Here is a 15755-nt window from a genome sequence, read left to right on the forward strand (position 1 = left end):
CTGCTCCCTGTCATTTCACATTCACATTGGTTGTGCGCAAACAACCAGCAAGCTGTCCCTTCGGCACTCTGAAATGCCACAAGTCCAGGAAATAAGTGCTTCCTGCCTATGGGAGAGCTCTGCCCCTCTGAAGAGAAGCAGACACATTCAGAGCTGGTAGCCTGGACTATCACTCCTAAATGAGAGAAGGATAAAGAGCCGGGGAGTCGGGTGCAGTGGCTTATGCCTATAATCCCAGCACTTTGGGAGGCTGAGGCAAGAGAATCCCTTGAACGCAGGAGGTCGAGGCTGCAGTGAACCATGTTTACACCACTGTGCTCTAGACTGGGCTACAGAGTGAGATCCTATCTCAAACAAACAAACAAACAAACAAATATTAGGGCTTCTGGAAAAGTCCATGGGACAGGAAGACAAAGGGACCCAGATACCAGAGTAAGTGTTCCACTTCCTTTTTAATAACCAGCATCCACTGGGAACTTCCCATGAGCCAGGCTTTGTGTTTCTGCTGTACAGTGAAACAGTAAGTCCTCAGTAACTATTTCTGAATGGGTGGATGGATAAATGAATGAATCAGGCATCTCTTTTATTTCACATTCCTGAAATTTAGCCTTAGCATTGGGAGGGCATTTAGATTTGCAGAATCTCATCCTTCCTTTGTCAACAATTTTCGAAGGCCAGGTTTGTGCAAAGTCAGTGTGGGAGGGACCGAGAAAACAACAGAGAACCTGCCCTCAAACTGTGTCCTGCGAGACCTGTGAAAGATGCCTCTGGATCCAGAGCACAGTGAGAGAAGGCAGTTCTCTAGGAAGATTATCTGAAGATGCTCCCAACCCTTCCCTAAAAACCATACAAACCCTTCCATGGAATAGTGACTGTCCACTGCAGGCAGCTTGGCTCTCAAGGAGGAGACCAGTAGAGGCCGCCCGGAAAAGGAGGTATCTCAGACAGAGGCGCCATAAGAGTTGGAGGAACCAGGAAAACAATCAGAAACATGTACCACGGTGCTGATGTCATGCTAGGATAGTACATCTACTATTAGTGGACACTTGGAAATCTCAGTCTCTGCAGGAGAAGCGCTCTGCCGCTGGGGTTCACTCCATAGTGGTGTTGCTCAGGAGGTTCTCCGCTGTGTAGCCTCTGTGGGCAGAACCCTAGCTATTGCGGGACATGATGCCAGCTCCCCGGGGACACTTTCCATTGCCCCCCTTCCCATGCCACCACAATCTAACATAACCTAACAGCTAGGCCATCATTCACCTCCAATGAATGCCTGATCATCTTTCATTTCACAGTCTCAACCTCATGTCTCTCATTGCTGGCTCCAGAGGGGACTTGTTTCCCTTTTCTATGCTGTCCTACATTTCTGTACTCATCCTTCAGAGTGTGTTTCAAAGTGTGAAAATGTAGTTATTTGCTAAATCCTGCCCAGCCTCTGGCTGTGGGTTCTCAGAGGGTGGGACAGGGCATGTCTGTCTTGTTCCTACTCACCAGGGCAGACTACTATCTCCTTAACAATAAGGGCTCCCTCATATATCAACAGAGTTTAAGGTAGTAAGGGTATTCTTACTCCTCATCCTGGGATATCTTTACGAGGTAAGGAGAAGCTGGGAGACCTTAAGAAGTATTTCCCCCTTCCCTACCTCCCTGATTTCTCTCTTCTATGGATCTCAAATGAGAGGCTTCCCAATGAGCAAATAATGTCTAAAACCAGAGATACTATATTTATAAAATAATAGCCTGTTATGGTGAAAGTTAGAGCTAGAGATAGTCAAAACAAAAATAAGACAAAAAGTCCAAAAACCATTGCCCTTGTTCTTGGACCCAGAAGTCCTAAATCTTTAAGAAGCCCTTTGCCTCAAATCCAATTCAATTTTTAAAAAAAATCATATTTGAAATACGTGTTTCTCTCTTTCTCATTATGAAGAAAATCCTGAGATACAATATTTTCACATTCAATAAAAATCTGAGTAGCTGCTTTATACGCAAATCACATGGTATACATGATATCCCAAAGATCGAAACTGGCATTCACAGATAATCTTTTAAAAAGACAAAATCCAGTGAATATGGTCATCATCCTTTCTAAAACTTGAATAAAGACAGTAAAAATCATTCACTGACTCCATCAATATTCTTGTGCAAAACAGATGATTTCATTCTCCCCAGCATGTCTCTCCAGCCACGTTTATTCAGTTCCCATTGTGCCTGCCAGGCTGACTCTCAGAGAGAGAAAGCAATGAAAATACATTACACTTAGATGAAACTAAATGACTTTAATATATCCTTAATGATTCAGCGAATCCTTTCAGACTTTGCTAGCATTGTGAGGACATTTGGATTTGTAGAATCTCTTCTTCCATTTGTCCACAATTTTTGAGGGCCAGATCTGTGTGAAGTCAGTGTATGAGGGACCAGGAAAACAACAGAGAATCTCCCCTCAAACCGTGTCCTGGGCAGAAGGACACCTGAGACCTGTGAAAGACTTAAAGGTGAGGCCATTAATATTGACTATGTTATTAATATATTGCACATCTATATATATATCAATAATATTAACCAGTGAAGAGAGGAGCTTAGGAATATTTTATCATGTGAAAAAAATACTTCAGTGTCCAAGTCTCTTATTTAACCTTTACAATTCTCTCTACCCTACTTCCCTTTCTCTACGTTCCTGCTGACACTACACTCAGCAGGCATGTCTGAGGATGAGAAAGAAGGCCAGCGCAGCACAGCAGGGCACTGGGGGAGGGAGGGAACAGCATCAGATGAGGTTGGAAGGTAGTCAGGGGACAGAGCATGCCAGGCCTTGTAGGCTTGAGCTAAGCATTTACATTTATTACAAGTACAAAGGGGACTTTCCGGAGGGGTTTAGGAAGTGAGTGTATGATGTAACCTACACTTTGTAAAGATCACTCTGCCAACCTGCCTGATGAATTTATGCCTTATGCCCTCGATCAGATCACAAGGAGCTGGATGGTAGGGCCATATGTAGTTACTCTCCCTTTAATACCCCCATATCATGGACTGGCAGAATGCTAAACCAGTGGCTTTCAAACTTTCCTGTGTATCAGAATCATCCAGAGGCCCATTTAAACACATCTTGTTGGAATCCACCTACAGATATTCTGATTCAGTAGGTCTGGGCAAAGTCTGAGAATTTACATTACTAAGAAGTCTCCAGGTGATGCTAGGATGCCAATTGCTCTTCAAGGCACTGCACTTAGAGAACCTGTTTAAATCTGTTTGTAGAATAAATCAATCAGTGAAGAACCATGCAAAAAAAAATTTTTTTTTTTGGTTGGTTGGTTGTTTTTGAGACAGGGTCTTGCTCTGTCGCCCATGCTGGGCTGCAGTGGCATGATCATGGCTCAGTGCAGCCTTGAACTTCTGGGCTCAAGTGATCCTACAGACTCAGCCTCCTAATTAGCTGAAACTACAGGCATGCACCACCATGCCTGGCCAATTATTTTATTCTTTTGTTGCTCAGGCCGGTCTCCAACTCCTGGCCTCAAGTGATCCTCCCACCTCAGCCTCCTCAGTCACTGGGATTACAGACATCAGCCACCATGACTGGTTAAAATATTTTTAAAACAAACAACATAAATAATCAGTGGTTTGAATTTTATATAAAATGCAGTCCTTTATTCTTTTTCTTTTTAAAAATTATTCGTTTTAATCTAGAATGTGATGATAACAAAAGGACTAATCATTGCATACAGAAGCACTCTGAAAAGAAATAGATCATTGTGATTAGGCAAGATGAGACACTTCAGAGGCTGCACTGCCAAGTTTAATTATAAAATTAAGTGTCATTCAAAGAAATTTTTATTGCAAAAGTATGTGATTTACTTCTGTAGGCAGTTATTATAATACTGCCTCAATCCAGAAGGAATATGAGGTGGTGAGGCATCTCCTGGTTCAATTCCAAAACTGAAAATTAGACTACAATATCCTTAGAAGTCAGGAATAAAACTCACCATGGCTCACTGTGTTTGGTTCAAAGTGCACAACATTGATGAACACATCTACTATAAAAGAAAGTAGATTCAAACTCTCTTCCTAGGAGGAACCCCCAAAGATTCCAACTTAGGTGATTATTATGCCAAAGCAAAAATGCAACTCAAGAATGCAAAGTAAATACAGACTCAGAGCCAACAGAGGAGAATAAAAGTCAGACCTAGGAAAGTTGAGTACACACAGCTGCACAAGAAGCATAAGGCTAATGCCCTGTGGTCTCTGTGAGTTTATTCTTTTCTGTCACATGTGAGGCTTCGGTTTCCATGTACCAATGTCCATCTACTCAGAAATCATGATTGTAGGCCAATCAACAACAGATAGTCCAAACTCCATGATGGCTTGGGGTTTAGGGGTTCAGTAGGAAGCTCTCTGGCCTGAAGCCTGAAAAGTCATAGGTTCATATTCTGCTTAGGGAAGAAGCTGGTTTGGTATACCCAAAATCATATAAGGCTAGTGAAATCTCATCTATTCATTCAGTAGTTACTCAGGATCTCATGGTCTAAGAAGTCAACTGGGCTGGGCTGGGGGGTAGAGGAGGATTCAAAACATCAAAAGCCACAAAATCAAAACAAGAAAAAGTATTGAAAATCATGGCCTTGAAAAGCAAATAGTAAATATAATAGTCACTAAGTAGCAACAAATGTCCAACCTTCCTCTCTGTCCGTGTAGCAAGAACCAAACAACACTGTGTGTGGCCACCATGAGGCTGACACAACAATTTACATCACGTGGAAGATGGACCTAGATTCTTGTTCTACACTGGTGGAAATCACGGAAGAGGCTGGCTGTAAATTAAATACAAAAATAGCAACCCCCACACTCTAGCAAAATATAAAGTACATGTGAGCCCCCAAATCCAAGCTCATTATGCAGAGTCTCTCTGAAACCCAGCACCCAGCATTTGCCGTTACCCACCTCCAAAAGGGTAAAAGTAAACATTGGACCTGCTCTGGTGTTAAACTGCCACCGGATCCTCCCTGCTGTCTCCCTCCTCCTCTTCTTCTTTACAGACAGGTAATGTTGGATCTCGAAGGAACTGGGGGCTCCCACTCTAGGCAAAGGTTGGACAGGTGATCAATGTACAGCATGAGATTTGGCTGTGCCTACGTGCCTCCGACAGAGCTGGATCATCTGGGACAATGAAAATTATAAGCAACAAGAAAGCAGTATTAACAGCAAGGGCAGGGAAACCAGGACAGCACACACCACAGTTCCTAGGACACCCAGCAACCATTCCTCTCCTCATTCAGTCATTCTACACACATTCATTAAGCATGGTGCCAGGCTCTGGAGATACTGTAGTGACAAATAGGAACACAGGCCCTGCCCCCATGGAGCTTATGGTGTATGTGGGAGAAAGACGAGACAGGCAGTTACAGGACAGCAGGTAAGGAAACCTAAAAGGTGCCATGGAGCACAAAGCAAAGGCAGCCAACCCAGACTGGGGATGAGTGAACAGGGAAGGCTTCCTGGGAAGAAGTGACATGTAACACTGAGCCTGAAGAACCCATGGAGTTAGCCAGCCAAGACTGGGGTGGGTCAGCACGTGCAAGATTCCTGAGACAGAGAGCATGGCTGGTCCAAAGGGCTGAAAGTCCTTTGTTCTCAGCCATTCTGCAGCCTGTAATCCTACATCCAACCAGAGCACCCAGCTTTGGAGTCTGCAGCCCTGATTACAGGAGGAACTGGTGCTCCTCCAATGCCCACAATCCAGTTGCATTTTGACGTCTGCCAGTGGGATCTCAGGAAACGAAAGAACTTAGAAAACAGCTTTTTTTTTTTCTATGAGAGGAGAGAAAAAAAAAATAATGCAGAGTTGAACTGCTATGGAATAGACCCAATTGCAGCAATCTTTTCTGCACACCAGCATCAGGGGTAAGGGAGATGCCATCCTCATGGAGATTGTTGAAACAGACAAGAAGGTGGACCACAGTTTGGTATCACAATATGGGAGCCCGCTTTGCCCTTTCCTTTCCTCCAAGTCCCTGAGAAATTGCAGGGGGAGCGCTTTGTTCTTCTTACCCTTGGTGTTGACGTCTAAAAGGCTGTCACAGACATGATACCTCCCACTTGCCTTATGCAACTAAGGGAAACCAGATAGCTTATGAAGCCAATCTTGTCAGGGGCCTCCACGTGGAAGAAAAAAACAAAAACAAAACAAAAAAACCCCAAAGCCTTGGGTTTGTCCCAGCAGCTTGAATAATCCCCAGGATTCTAGCTACCTTTGCATTACAAAAGAGACCACTGGAGAGGATGGCTTAAGACTGGGTAGAAAGCATGTGGTCATTGACCAAAGACACATAGTCCAAAGTAGCTTTCTGTTTGAATATTATCATATGATCCAAGTCCTACAAACAACATCCTTGATTGAAATCGAAAAGAAACAAAACCTTCACCCAGAACAAGCCGCGTTTTTAGAGACAAAGAAAGGATATCTTCTTAACCTATGACAACACAAATTTGTTTAGGTTTTCCCTCCACCAAGTAAGTAAGCAATTAGGTTTTTACAATAAAAATATCCCCGTGCATGTGCAAACACCAGAGGCAATCATATAATTACCCTGCCCAATCAGATTCAATTGCTGACAGTTGAGTTCCCACTGCTCATTAACTTCAGATCGCAAAGAGGTCTTTACGGAAGCCCTTTCCTTCTCTTCACAAAGGTCCCTATGGTGCCGCGATCAGCCCCGCCACTACCTCATGCAAGATAATCATCCCCAAATCACCAGGGCCAAGGCCAGCCCCCTCTGGTTTCCTTCTGAAAAAATAAAATGAGAAATTCGAAGACACGTTGGCCTAAACACCCTTGCTTCATTTGGGGATCTCACTTCCAAATATAATAGTAACCTTTCACCCCCACACTTTAAGTGCTGTAATTACATAATTAAAACCAATTATGTCATTTAACAGAGACTTTTTCAAGATACGGCAAGTCAATTACCTCAATCATTGACCTCAGAAGATTTCCCACACTGACCTGCAACAATGAGAACTGGGATAAATTTAGACACTGGCTTCCGAAGGCTGGCATGGACTAGCGGGGTGGGTTGTAGCTGGGCTAGATTCTTTGAGACTCTAGAAGCTGAACTGAATTCATTCCCATCTACACCATCACTATTTGTTTGCCCAATCCTTCCCATATCTCCTTGATTTTTTATAACCACTCTGATGGAATGATTATTTCCATGTTGCAGACAGGAAAAGAAGGCAGGGAGAGTCATAAAGCTATCCGAAGTCAAGCAGCTAGTGTTAACAGCAAGGCTAGGGCAAGACCTAAGTTTTCCACCACAGAATTTAAAGTCACCATGTAGCGAATGGTGTGTGGGTGACTCTCTTACCCCAATTTCCCTTTGAGGCCACACACGTGCCCCCACTTTTATTTAATTCACCTGCATGGCAAAAGGCTCCACTGCAGCTCAGAGGGTGTGCCCTAAGTTAGGCCACAGCCAATCAGCTTCCAGCATTCCTCCCCTAAGCGAAGCATTGGTTCAGGATGAGCACATGATCCCATCAAAGCCAATGAGAGACACTGGCACTTTTTGCAGGGCCTGTGGGACCTCTGCCTAACTGTACTTGGAGTGACAGGAGGTTAACACTGGAAGCTGAGCAGGCATCATGCTCTACCAAGGAAGTGAGGGTGAATGGAGCCCAGAGATGTGGAGGGAGAAACTGGTTCCAGCAAACACCCTCTATTCCCCGTCCCTTCATGCTGCGAGTAGGGGCATTGAAAATACGGGTTATGCAAAAACACACTGGCGAAAGCAGGAAGAGCGCCACCTATAGCTTGGGTATGCTCCCTTTCGAGGATGGAATCAATCCACTGTGGCTCCGAGGCCTGCCTCCTGCTTGCGACAGTTAAATGCCTCTAGTTTTTGAGTTATTTAAAGAACATACCATTTTATGGGCAGGAGGAAGCACTTTAATCTGCAAAATGATTTTTATCACAAACTAAACATCCTTGTAACTTTTTGGTCCTCTGCTTTGGTCGAAGTTGTCTCTCCTTGGAGCTCAGACAGCTGTTGGAGCTCAGAAGATCTGCCTCCACCCTGCACTTTGCCCTGCTCGCTGGTACCCTGGTGCTCTCCAATTCCTGGATCTATGTGGGATGTAAGAACTCAGGATCAGGACGCTTACACTCATCAACATGGGGGCAATTTCTTTCTCTTTTCTTTATCCCAGGACTTGAGGGAGAGCAAAAAACAAACCAAAAAACAAAACAAGAATTCCTCTAATTCAAGGTTTTCAGCCTTGACACTTGAACTTTTGAGCCAGACAATGATTTGTCATCAGGACTGCTTTGTGCAATGTAGGATGTTCCTGGCCTCTACCCACTAGATGACCCATTAGCACTCCTCATTTGGGGACAACCAAAAATCTCCGTGGACATTGACAAATGACCAGGGATGGGGGCCAAGATCCCCTCTCATTTCTCAGTTCCCCATTTCCTGGTTAAAAACCACTGCTGATAGCATCTTTAAAAACATAATTCCTTGTAGTATTATGTTGTGAGACTGAGGGAACCACCACCCTTCTTAGAACTTTACAAGAGCCATATAAAATATTCCCTGAGGAGAACTGACTTAAAGAAACTCCAAGATACCAGCCTGGGAAACATAGTGAAATCCCATCTCTACAAAAAAACACAAAAAGTAGCCAGGCATGGTGGCATGAGCCTGTAGTACCAACTATCTGGGAGGCTGAGGCTGAGGTGGGAGGAATCCTTGAGCCTGGGAGGTCAAGGCTGCAGTGAGCCCTGATGGTGCCACTGCACTCCAGCTTGGCCGACAGACCGAGACCTTGACTCCAAAATAGCAATACTACTCACTGTCAGGGCTGTGAAGCCACATAAGACTTGACCCATTAAGGACCAGAGTGAAGAAAAATGTATCAAATAGAAATAATTTTACCTAAACATTGGCAAGAGGAAAAAGACATGGAGGAGAACATAGAACTGAAAAGCAGTGAGGCATCTATCTATATGGTGAGTTCCAGCATGGGTACTCAGCTTCTCACTTTCACAAGTAAGAAAATGGAACTTTAAGGTTAGTGCTGGGTTTCCTGGATTCAAAACCCAAAGCTGAAAATGTGGAAGAGGTTTGGTGTCATCAGAAATGATCCTTCCAGTAAACGCCTAAAACTCACTCACTCTGCAGAAAAAAGCCAAAAATGGTAAAGCTTCACTTATTTGGACAAATGTGGGAGAAGTCATTTAAAATAAGCAAAAGTGATGGATTTATAGAATATTTTTCAAGGGAAGGCATTTACTTGCTTTCAAATGCCAGCAGTAATTAAGTGTGAGCTGGCAGAGGTCCTTCCTTCAGGATTGGTTTGAATGAGAAGACAGAATTTATTGAATTAATATAAGCATTGTTAGGCCGGGAAGAAGGGCTTTGAGTTAGTTTGTCCTCTCCATGAGCTAATTAGTTGTATCTTCACACAGGCAGCTGGCTGAGACCAGCCCAAGAGTTCCAGAATAGTGGGGTTCCAATGAGGCTTTGCTTCCAAGCACAGACAACTGTGCACCTTGAGGTACTGATCAAATCAGTCAGGAGAACCAGGCTGGCTTGTGTGTGAAGGCTGGGCTGTTTGGGGGCCTCACTGTGTGAAAAGATTTGGATTCTAGCAGTTTCTTTCTCTACAAGTTCTAATGCCTGGAGAGATGGAGAGGCCTATTAGGGGAATTCAGCTGACTGGAGCTGGGACATCACTGCTTCCTCAGATCCCAGGCAGCCTCCCCTCCAGCTATCAGCATGTCTTGGCTGTCCCGTGCTGTCCCCTCAATCTCTGACTGCCCTCCCTTCTCTCCATCACCAGAGAAATGTGACTGCCTAGGGAGCAACCATGTCTTGAAAGGAGAAAGAGCAAGAATAAAGGTGTCTCTGAGGGGCCTTGGTTCTCCTCCCCTAGTTCTTTTAAGCGTTTTGTTTTGTTTCATTTGGATAAAGAGCTAACATTTAGAACAATAATAGAAAAATAGAAGTACTTGTCTGGAGGGTCTAGCAGAGGTCCACAGTGACTCTTATGAGCTGTATAAAGGACTGTCCCTTCTGGAGTCTAGTAATTAAATCTGAAGGAGTAGTCCTCAAATCTTGTTAGAGAATGAATTTCTCAGGGTATACTCTTCCTGTGGCTAAGAAACCCCATTGCAGCCCCTCTCTACTGGAACCATTCATCCTGGTCAAGTGTCTTTCTCAGAATACCTGGGTAGGTCAATAGAGATAAAAGAGAAGCACGGCCCACTTCCTAGTTTCAGCTGGCACTAAAACAAGAGAATGAGTTGTGTGTGTTTTGGTGGAGGTGCCTCCTGATTGAGTCTACACACTGGCTTGTGAACCTGTTGTCTGTACTAAAGAAGTTATCCCAAAAATGAGGCTCTATGTACACCATAGACAAGTACTTCCTCCCCATGTCCTTTCAGCATGAACTGAGAGAGGGGCAGTCTCTAGGTGGCAGGTGTCACAGAGGTCACTCTCATAGTCAACAACTGAAGAAGACTTCCCAAAACAGCAACTCCTTGCTTTTGCCCCAGATAAGCCTTATTCCCAGCATCAAGAAAAGGATTTTAATGGTGTGTGGACTCCTGGTTCAGGTAGAAGTTGGTATCCAGAGATGTCATTCCTTATTTATCAAGTACTTATTCAGCAGGTCCAGAAATGTTATGCAAAATTTGGTGTTCATGCTTATATACTTTATTCTGAGGAGCAGAATTATGGTAGCCATATTCTTAAAGTAGTTTGAAGCTCAGCATTAAAAATTAAGCAACAGTTGTAAAGTGATCCCTTAATTTTTCTTTTTCTTTCTTTTTTTTTTTTTTTTTTTACCAGCTTTTCCGAGCCAAAATTTACTTACCATCAGGGTCATCCATGTTAAGTGTAAAGTTCAAGGATTTTGAGTAAACTTATAGAATTGTGCGACCATCACAACAAACCAGTTTTAGAATGTATCTACTATCTCCAAAAGACCCTGCGGCTGTTACAGTAAACCTCCCTTAATTTTTGCAGCAAATGTTCTAGAGTTGAAAAGAAAGCTCTTTCTACATCTGCAAGGCTGATCCATTTTTCTCCCTTCCAAGAACTCTACTAAAAAATTATTTGTTGTTTATCTGAAATTCAAATATAACTGGATGTCCTGTATTTGTGAAATCTGGCAACCGTAATCCAGGACCAAAGCAGAATTAACCAAATAAATGAATGTGCATGTCTCGAAATAAATGTACTTTTCTGGAGCATTGTAAATAAACGTGCATTATTTTCTTAGTTTTGAACCATTTGGGTTCTAAGATGGTCAGAACCTAGTTCCAGTTAGAATACCAGTTGAGAACTAAGCTACAGACACACCCTGGATAATTCACAACCCAATTGCTGTTTTACAAGCAAGCCTGGGACCTCAGACACTCGTAGGATTATATGCTACATTTCCCTTGAAAGGTTAAAGTGGATGTAATTGTTAACCTTGCAGCTCACAATCAGAACTGGAAATGTGACTTTTAGGGGCACAAATTATAGGGAAATCATTCTTAACCATTTTGGGGGGTGGTGTCACAAACTCCTTTGGGAGAATCTGATAAAAGCTGTGAAACTTCACCACAGGAAAATGCATGTATACACGTTTACAACATTTTCCAGGTAATTTTCTTTTAGGTGGGAGATGTTTCATAGCTTCCATGACATTGTTCTGAAACATTCATTCAAGGGTTCAAGAGCCTGAGCAAGTTGATTAAAACCATCCTGGATTCTTATGCCTTGCTTTTCTCTTCCTCCTGTTTGTATGGGAAGTGAAGAAGTGAGGATAATGGCAAGGGAACTGACTAACTCAAGACATGGCTGTGGCTGGGCTTGGTGGCTCATGCCTATAGTTCCAGCACTTTGGGAGGCCAAGGCAGGCGGATCACTTGAGGGTCAGGAGTTCAAGACCAGCCTGGCCAACATGGTGAAACCCCCATCTCTAAGAAAAAAATACAAAAAATTAGCCGGGTGTGGTGGTGGGCACCTGTAATCCCAGCTACTCGGGAGGCTGAGGCAAGGAGAATTGCCTGAACTCAGGAGGCAGGGGTTGCAGTGAGCTGGGATTGCGCCACTACACTCCAGCCTGGGAGACAGAGTGAGACTTCCTCTCTCTCAAAAAAAAAAAAAAAAAAAAAAAAAAAGAAAGAAAGAAAGAAAGAAGACACTGGGCATGGTGGCTCACGCCTGTAATCCCAGCACTTTAGGAGGCTGGGGCGGGCGGATCACGAGATCAGGCTATCAAGACCATTCTGGCTAACAAAGTCTGGCTCTGTCGCCCAGGCTGGAGTGCAGTGGCCGGATCTCAGCTCACTGCAAGCTCCGCCTCCCGGGTTTACGCCATTCTCCTGCCTCAGCCTCCCGAGTAGCTGGGATTACAGGCGCCCGCCACCTCGCCCGGCTAGTTTTTTGTATTTTTTAGTAGAGACGGGGTTTCACTGGGTTAGCCAGGATGGTCTCGGTCTCCTGACCTTGTGATCCGCCCGTCTTGGCCTCCCAAAGTGCTGGGATTACAGGTTTGAGCCACCGCGCCCGGCCCTGACTCTGTTTTCACAAGTTATATCCTATGGATCTACTGGAAAGGTATCTGGGAAGGACTGTTTTAGGACCTGAAGCACTGCACAAATTTTGTAGGAAAAACGAAAGTTTTAAAATCACTATACTACATGGTCCTCAAAGTCACCAAAATACTCTGAGTTTTAAGCCATCTGATTATCTGATTCTAGATTCTAAACAGTAGAAGCCAGGCGCCAACTGGGGAGGATCTGGGTATTCTTTTTCTCTGAGTCCAAAAAAGAAAAAGACATTTGGTAGGGACAGGAGAGAAAGACATCCCAGTCCTCACTACTCTCCAGTTCTGCAACATTTCTTTCTTCCTTTGAGCTGCTCTCCTTCTTTCATTTGAGCTGTTCTCCTTCCTTCATATGAAAAACTGTCTACAGGTATGATAATGATTTGTCAAAAACTACCTACATTTTCTCTGATAAAATTTTTAAAAAATCCTTTCCCAATTATATGAATTTTCCTTTGGGTGACAAAGATACACAATGACTTATTTTATCATTATATACTATTATACCAATGATACTAGTAGACCACATGGATAAAGGACAAATGTGCTCACTCTGAGTTTTATAGATGGCATCTCTGCAGTGCCTTAGAGGCCCCTACAAAGTAGGCTCCAATATTATCTTCCTCATTTTTTAGAAGAAAAGACTGAGTGGGGAAAAAAGGTTGAGTGACTTACACAAATTCACCCATCTAGCCAACAGCAAAGTGGGATTTCAAGTCACAGCTCATGCTCATACTATGTTGAAGAGATAAATTATACCACGTACCACTAAAAAAACCAAACAAACAGGTTTTATTCACTCATTTTCTCTCAAAAACAAATAATCTACCACTTTAAGGAAGTGTGTTATCACACCCAATGATATGAACCATAAAACTATTCTGGATGTTTATTTGATACTTATTGATGTTTAAGCAAGTCTACTATGTTCACAGTTATCACCTCAAAGAAAAATATATTATTTCGTTTTTAGGTTTTATCTTATCTGTCCTTGGTCCTTGAAATGGCAAGAGAAATGCGTACACTCTGTTCTTACTTGTTGTCATAGGATACCAGCTGCCTGCTGGGAAAGGCATACTGGGAAGTACTGCTCTACACTTTGTGTTAAGACTTAAAAAATAAAAAACCCAGAGTCTGTGTAAATCACAGACAAAGTTGACAAATTTCATGGCTTAGTCATGGTTAACATATCAGATTTCATGGCTTGACAGCGATTAACAAGAAAATCATATTAGAGTTACAACGATGAGTAGATTCTTAGATATTTGATAGAGAAACTCTAAGCTCTCCAAACGCCATTGCCCACTGCACAGCCCTGTTGTCCTTCCCCCTGTGGCTGGAGCCTCCATGAAACCAGGGAGAGCAAATAGGATCTTCCGTTATTGGTCACAATCACCTCACCTCCTGACGATGGCAGGAGTGAGCCAGTGCCTAGCGGGCCCCAGGGAAAGGTCTTAGCATCCGTGAAATAAAGTGAGGTTTAATATTTATAGCCTAATTCATAAAACTGTAAGGAGAAAAAAAATACCTCATTTGTAGAGAACACAGGTATTTTACCCAATATTGCATGCACTCAGGAGAGGAATGAATGATCATTGTTGGAACTATGATATTTTCAGTGAAAATTAAGTTTCCATGTCTTTACGAGGAAGCAATTCAGCAGGGGCCTTGTTGTTAAAAGTGGCATGCGAGCAGGAACTTCAAAAGGCCTGCTGCCTGCCTGCCGAGCCATTTGGCCGGAGGGCTCTGCATATCCTCTTTCGGGTAAGAGGCAGCTTACTTGTCAACTTTGCATAAAAGACAGCCAATTTGTCAGCCATTTGCTTTAATTTTGTTTCTGAGTCTTCCAGCGACAAACTCCATATACCTTCTGGTCTTTAATATCATATATCTGACTGAGGGATGGAAATTCACTCTAGTGTCTCAGGCTGGTTTCCTTCCCAGGCCATCCTCCTGGGTCTTATAGGATGTCCTTAATCAGAACCACATTACTCGGCTAGAGGAAGTCCTTGTGCAGACACTGGCAAGACACTACGGCAAAAGAGTTTCAGAACATCAAAGGTCAGATTGGGAATAAAAGCTGCAGTTATCTGTTGTGTTTTCTTTAGTTGAGAACATGAAGGCAGGGTGCCTGACTCCTGAGGAACCAAGATTTGGATAAGTAGCAGCCACTTAGGAAAGGAGTTCCATTGGCCACTGAGCACAATGGCCAGTTGTGGAAATGGAAAGTCCTTACATTCCAAGTATTCTGGACCTGAGCAAGGATTTTCTCATTTTATACACATGGGTTTTTATATTTCAGTAACACCCCTAGACTGGTAAAATAAAAATAGCTACATCTTGTCAAAAAATATAATTGTCACTGGACTGTGTAAATGTATACACATACATATACTACATATATGTGTGTTAGATATACACATATACATAATACATATTTTACATATATGTGTTAGACAAATAAAGCACATTTTAATCATAAGAGCTACCATTTATTGTGCTTTTTTTTTTTTTTTTTTTAAGTGCCAGGCACTATGCTAAGCACTTTCCATGCATTACTTAGTCTCTCAACAAACCAGCATGGTAGGGACTAGCTTTGTCCCTATTTCACAAATAGAAAAAACTTAAGATTAGAGAGGAAATTCAAGGCACACAGTTAGACCCAGAGCCAGAAGTAGAACCCAGGAGTGCCTGACCCCTGAGTCCAGCCAATTGAGCCCTGGCAATTCTCACGTGTTCCATTAAGATGAGTGCCTAAGCTGACTGTGAAAAACAGGGGCGGAGGTGAAGTGATGAGCCATGTCACTTCACTAACACATGGGTGTGAAGGAGTTAGGCGTTACTCCAACCCTGGATCTTCGTCCCAGGGAGGCAGCCTGCAGGCTTTGCAGATGGAAGGCAGGGTGTGAGAAAAGGAAGAAGTGATTGCAAAACCCCAAGACCCACCTCCTTTACCAATGTTGCCCAAGATCAGCCTGGCTGGGGAGATTCTGAGAACTCAGAGGGACCAGAGGACTTAATGGAAATCTATACCTCACTCACTTTCAAACTGATAGCCTTCCCTTCTCATGCATGGGCTTGCCCTAGAGATTTGGGGCAAGAAACATTTCCAGTGTGCCTCTACCTTAACTCACACCACAGGGGCAGCTAACAATTACAGAAGG

General features: G+C 43.3%; 1 protein-coding gene across 17 annotated transcripts in view; it reads right to left on the reverse strand.

Moving 5' to 3' along the window:
• ERC2 (ELKS/RAB6-interacting/CAST family member 2) overlaps positions 1 to 15755 on the reverse strand; it is a 974891-nt gene that overhangs the window by 97689 nt on the left and 861447 nt on the right. For 5 of the 17 annotated variants that reach the window (XR_012431280.1, XR_012431279.1, XR_012431278.1 and 2 more), the window contains one exon: positions 4962 to 5148. The exons of 11 other annotated variants lie outside the window; for them this stretch is intronic. The gene's annotated coding sequence lies outside the window, so the exon portion shown is untranslated. Of the gene's footprint in view, positions 1 to 4932; positions 5149 to 15755 lie in introns of all 17 variants that reach the window. One more of the 17 variants, XR_012431277.1, reaches the window with a different exon arrangement.

The sequence above is a fragment of the Macaca fascicularis genome, chromosome 2 (genome assembly GCF_037993035.2).
Source record: "Macaca fascicularis isolate 582-1 chromosome 2, T2T-MFA8v1.1".
Lineage (NCBI taxonomy): Eukaryota > Metazoa > Chordata > Mammalia > Primates > Cercopithecidae > Macaca > Macaca fascicularis.